Consider the following 6,649-nt stretch of genomic DNA (forward strand, 5'->3'; position numbering starts at 1 on the left):
CAGCTTACAACCCCACCAACAGTGGAGGAATGTTCGTCTTTCTCCACATCTTCACCAGCATCTGCTGTCACCTGAGTTTTTTATCTTAGTCATTCTAACTGGTGTGAAGTGGAATCTCAGAGTTGTTTTGATTTGCATTTCCCTGATGACTATGGATGTTAAGCATTTCTTTAGGTGCTTCTAAACTATTATATATTCCTCAGCAGAGAATTCCTTGCTTAGCTCTGTACCCAATTTTTAAATAGGATTCTTAATAGTTTAGCTCCCCGAGTTTTTTGTATATATTGGATACTAGCCTTCTATCACATGTAGAATTGGTAAAGATCCTTTCCCAATCTGTTGGCTGCTGTTTTGTCTTTTTAACAGTGTCCCTAGCCTTACAGAAGCTTTGCAATTTCATGATGTTCCATTTGTTGATTCTTGATCATAAAGCATAAGCCATTGGTGTTCTGTTCAGGAAAATTTTTTTTTCCTGTGCCTATGTGTTCTAAGTTCTTTCCCACTTTCTCTTCTAATAGTTTCAGTGTACCTGGTTTTATGTGGAGGTCTTTGATCCACTTACACTTGAGCTTTGTGCAAGGATATGGGAAAGGATCAATTTGCATTCTTCTGCATGCTGATTGCCAGTTGAACCAATACCATTTGTTGAAGAGGCTGTCTTTTTTCCATAGAAGGTTTTTAGATTCTTTGTCAAAATCAAGTGACCGTAAGTGTATGGGTTCATTTCTGGGTTCTCAATTCTGTTCCATTGATCTACCTGCCTATCTCTGTACCAATACCATGCAATTTTTATAACAGTCGCTTTGTATTATAGCTTGAGATCAGGGATGGTCATTCCCCCAGAGTGTTTTTATTCTTGAGAATAGATTTTGCTATTTTAGACTTTTTTGTTATTTCAGATGAATTTGCAAATTGCTTTTTCCAACTCAAGGAAGAATTGAGTTGGAATTATGTTTGGGATTGTATTGCATCTATAGATTGTTTTTGGCAAGATGGACATTTTTACAGTGTTGATCCCGCCAATCCATGAGCATGGGAGATCTTTCCACTTTCTGAGATCTTCTTCAATTTTCTTTTTCAGAGTCTTGAAGTTTTTGTCATACAGATCCTTCACTTGCTTGATTAGGGTCACCCCAAGGTATTTTATATTCTTTGTGACTATTATGAAGAATGTTGATTCCCTAATATTTTTCGCAGCCTGTTTATCCATTGAGTAGAAGAAGGTGGTTGATTTGTTTGAATTAATTTTATAACCAGGCACTTTGCTGCAGTTTATTAGTTGTAAACATTCTTTGGTGAAATTTTTGGGGTCTCTTAAGTATACTATCATATCATCTGCAAATAGTGATATTTTGACTTCTTCCTTTCCAATGTGAATCCCTTTGATTTCTTTTTGTTGTCTAATTGCTGTGGCCAGGACTTCCAGTACTATTTTGAATAGGTAGGAGGAGAGTGGGCAGCCTCATCTAGTCCCTGATTTTAATGGGATTGCTTCAAGTTTCTCTCTATTTAGTTTGATGTTGGCTACTGGCTTGCTGTATATTGCTTTTACTATGTTAAGGTATGGGTCTTGGATTCCTGATCTTTTTAAGAATTTATCATGAAGGGGTGTTGAATTTTGTCAAATGCTTTCTCAGCATCTAGTGAGAGGATCATGTGGTTTTTATTTTGAGTTTGTTTATATGGTGGATTACATTGATGGATTTATGTATGTTGAACCATCCCTGCATCCTTGGGATAAAGCTTACCTGGTCAGGGTGGATGATTGTTTTGATGTGTTCTTGGATTTGGTTTGCAAGAATTTTATTGAGTATTTTTGCATCGGTGTTCATGAGAGAGTTGGTCTGAAGTTCTCTTTATAGTGTCTTTGTGTGGATTAGGTATGAGTAATTTTGGCTTCGAAGAATGAGTTGGATAGTGTTCCTTCTGTTTCTATTTTGTGAAAGTTTGGAGAGTATAGGTATTAGGTCTTCTATAAACCTAATTGATAGAATTCTCCACTAAACCTATTTGGTCCTGGACTTTTTTGGGCTAGAGGCTTTTGATGACTGCTTATATTTCTTTAGCTGTTATGGGACTGTTTAGATGGTTTATTTGATCCTTATTTAACTTTGGTATCTGGTATCTGTCTATAAATTCATCCATTCCCTCCAGATTTTCCAGTTCTGTTGAGTATAGGCTTTTGTAGTAGGATCTGATGATTTTTTGAATTTCCTCAGTTTCTGTTTCATTTCTGATTTTATTAATTTGGATACTCTCTCTTTGCCCTCTAATTAGTATAGCTAAGGGTTTATCAATCTTGTTGATTTTCTACAAAGCCAGCTCTTGGTTTTGTTGATTCTTTTTATGGTTCTTTTTGTTTCTATTTGGTCTATTTCTGCCCTAAATTTGATTATTTCTTGCCGTCTACTCTTCTTGGGTATATCTGCTTCCTTTTGTTCTAGGGCTTTTAGCTGTGTTGTCAAGTTGATGATGTAAGCTCTCCCCAGTTTCTTTTTGGAGGCACTCAGAGCTATGAGTTTTTCTCTCAGTACCGCTTTCATTGCATTCCATAAGTTTGGGTATGTAGCATTTTCATTTTCATTGAATTCTAAAAAATCCTTAATTTTTTCATTTATTTCTTCCTTGACCATGTTATCCTGAGCAGAGTACTGTTCAGCTTCCACGTGTATGTGTACTTTTTGTTGTTTTGTTATTATTAAAGATAAGCCTTAATCCATGGTGATCTGATAGGATACATGGGAGTATGTTGATCTTGTATTTGTTGAGGCCTGTTTTGTGACAGACTATATGGTCAATTTTGTAGAAGGTACCATGACATGCTGAGAAGAAAGTATATTCTTTTGTTTTTTTTTATGAAATATCCTGTAGATATCTGTTACTTCCTATTGGTTCATAACCTCTGCTAGTTTCGCTGTGTCTCTGTTCAGTTTCTGTCTCCATTATCTGTCCATTGATAAGAGTGGGGTGTTGAAGTCTCCCACCACTATTGTGTGTAGTGTAATATATGCTTTGAGGTTTAGTAGGGTTTCTTTTATAAATGTGGGTGCCCTTGTATTTGGAGCAGAGATGTTCAAGATTGAGAGTTTATCTTGATAGATTTTTCCTGTGATGAGTAAGAAGTGTCCTTCCTTATCTTTTTTGGTAACTTTTGGTTGAAAATCTATTTTATTAGATATTAGAATAGCTACTCCAGCTTGTTTTCCGGGCCCATTTGCCTGGAAGGCTTTTTCACAGCCTTTTACTCTGAGGTAGTGTTTGTCTTTGTCTCTGAGATGAGATTCCTGTATGCAGCAAAATGCTGGATTGTGTTTATGTATCCAGTCTGATAGTCTATGTCTTTTTATCGGAGAATTGAGTCCATTGATGTTGAGAGAAATTATGGAATGGTGATTTTTGTTCTTAGAGGTATACTTACATTTGTGTGCTTTTCTTCCTTGTGTGTGTGTTTATTTATTTATTTATTCATTTATTTTGCTTTTTCTTGGGTGTAGTTTCCTTCTTTGTGTTGGATTTTTTCATCTATCATCCTTTGTAGGGCTGGATTTGTGGACAGATATTGTGTAAATTTGGTTTTGTCCTGGAATATCTTGGTTTCTCCATCTATGGTGATTGAGAGTTTTGCTGGATATAGTAACCTGGGCTGGCATTTGTGTTCTCTCAGGGTCTGTATGATGTCTTTCCAGGATCTTCTAGCTTTCATAGTCTCTGTTGAGATGTCTGGTGTAATTCTGATTGGTCTGCCTTAATATGTTACTTTTCCTTTTCCCTTACAGCTTTTAGGATTCTTTCTTTGTTTCGAATATTTAGTGTTTTGAATATTATGTGTAGGGAGGAGTTTCTTTTCTGGTCCAATTTATTTGGAGTTCTGTAGGCTTCCTGTATGTTCATGGTCATCTTTTTCTTAAGGACAGGGAAGTTTTCTTCTATGATTTTGTTGAAGATATATACTGTGCCTTTTAGTTGATATTCTTTGCCCTCTTCTACTCCTATTAACCTTAGGTTTGGTCTTCTCATTGTGTTCTGGATCTCCTGGACATTTTGGATTAGGAGATTCTTGGATTTTGCATTTTCTCTGCCTGTTTTTTTTTTTTTTTTTCTGTTTTCTATGTTGTCTTTGGTTCCTGAGAGCCTCTCTTCCATTTCTTGTAGTCTGTTGGTGATGCTTTTATCTGTGACTCCTGATTTCTTCTTTTGGTTTTCTATCTTCAGTGTTGTCTCCTTTTGTGTTTTCTTTATTGTTTCTATTTCTGTTTTCAATTCTTTTATCAGTTTGGTTGTGTTTTCCTGCAGTTCTTTGATTGATTTCTTCTGGTTCTCCTGTAATTGTTTAAGGGAGTTATTTATGCGCTTCTCAAAGATCTCTATCATCATCATGAAGTATGATTTCAAGTCTAAGTCTTGTTTTTCTGGTGTGTTTGGCAATCCATTACTTGCTGTGGTGGGAGATCTGGGCTCGGATGTTGCCAGGTTGTCTTGGTTTCTATTGCTTAGGCTCTTTCGCTTTTCTCTTGCCATCTTGTTTTCTGTGATTATAGGTGATCTTGTCTCTGACTGAAGCCTGTCTCTCATGTGGATCTGAGGTCCCGTAGGCTCAGATAGAAAATTGCTTCTGGGTTTTTGTCTCTTTATGGGCAGGTAGTGAGTTCTGATTGCAGTGACTCTGTACTATCTCTGTGGGCTCAGGTGGGAGAGCTCTTGCAAGACTTCTCTGGAGGCTCAGCTCTGTGCAGGCAGGTCCTGAGTCTTGATGGCAGTCACCAGGCCCTCTCGCTGGGCCAGAGAAGATCAGATTCCACAGTTCACCACCCCATCTACTCAGGAGATAACCAGGTGTTTTCTCCCCAGACAGCAGGTGAGGGTTTGTGGCAGGCTTAGGGCTTACCGTGGGCTCAGGTGGGAGAGCACTTGCAAGGCTTCTCTGGAGGCTCAGCTCTGTGCAGGTGGGTCCTGAGTCTTGATGCCAGTCACCCTGCCCTCTCACTGGGCCAGTAAGGATGAGAAATGGACTTATCTTTATTAAATTTCCTGGTGCTTCTTTTCTCTTCAGATTGTACATTTTGTATTTTTTTCTTGTCCAGATTGCTTCTTTTCATTATAGATCTGCATAAATGTCCCACTAATAACCATGTGACACAGTGACATCCTTCCTCCGACCTGGCTAATCTTTTCCAACAGTGTTACTCCCTAAGCATTCAATTTTACAAGTGTATGGGAGCCATTTTATTTAAACCAACACAGCATGGTTGTCTAGCTTCTTATTGTAGAGGAAATGCTTTCGGTTTTTCCACATTTGGATTATTATTGGCATTAATTTTTTTCGCATATAGCCTTTACTATGTTATGTTTATTATATTTCTAGTGTCTTTAAGGCTTTTACCTGAAGGAATATTAAATTTTTCAAGAAACTTTTCTGACTATATTGAAAAGAGTATGAGATTTTTGTCTGTGGCTCTATTTAGGTCCTATTTTATATTTATTGAATTCAACATTGAATGTTGAAATGTCCTTGGAATCTTAGAGTAAAGGTGCCATGATCATGGCATATCTATATGTTAATGTATTGTTGAATTTGATTTGTAATTATTTTATTGAGAAATTGTAGTATTTATCAGGAACATTTGTTTATCTTTTATATTATACCTTTGTTTGGTTTTGGTATTTAAATGATACTAGCTCTGAGCAATGAGTTTTCACACTCTTCCCCTTTTATTTGTGGATTAATTTTAAAAAACATTGGTATTAGGTTTTTGTTGTTATTTGTTTGGTTTTTTGTTGTTGTTTTTTGAGTTTTGATTTTCTTTTTGTTTCTTTTCTTTTCTTTCTTTCTTTTTCCTTTCCTTTTCTTTCTTTTTTTTTTTTTTCTTTTTTTTTTTTTTTTTGAGACAGAATTTTGCTGTGTAGCGTTGGCTATCTTGGCACTCACTCTGTAAATTAGGGTGGCCTTAAATTCATGCTTACCTTTGCTCTCCAGTGCTGGGATTGAAGGTATGTGCCACTATGCTAGGCTGGTGTTATCTCCTTTTAAATAGTCAATTCAACAGCAAAACTCTACCATGCTTCTCTGGCTTTTCTTAGTTGTTAGACTGTACTTCTGTTTTAGCATTACTGCTCATGATAGATTTACTAAGGTTGTTTATATCCTCTTGGCTCAATTTTCGAAAGTCCAATGTGTCTACAAATTATTCATGTCTTTGCAATTTATTAAAATATAAGTTTTCAAGGGGAGGAGACTCTAGATGAAATGCCCTACAGTGAGGAGAGGGAACTTGTAGAGCCCACCTCCAGCTGAAAGACAGGGCATCAAGTCAGGGATGGGGTTACTATCCCTCGATCAAAACTCTGACCTATAAGTTTTCCTGTCTGAAAAAACTGCAGGGATGGAAATGGAGGAGAGCCTGAAGAAAAGAAGGTGTAAGGACAGGCCCAAAAGGGGCTCCATCTCAAGGGGGGGCCCCAAGACCTACACTATTATTGAGGCTATGAAGTGCTCACAAAAAGGGACCTATCATGACTGCCCTCTGAAAGACCCAACAAGCAGCTGAAAGAATTAGATGCAGATATTTTCATTCAACCAATCAACAGAAGCTGCTGATCCATGTAGTTGAATTAGGAGGAAGCTGAGAAGGAGGGTGACCCTGTAGAGACA

Source organism: Micromys minutus (assembly GCF_963924665.1).
Source record: "Micromys minutus genome assembly, chromosome: 1".
NCBI lineage: Eukaryota > Metazoa > Chordata > Mammalia > Rodentia > Muridae > Micromys > Micromys minutus.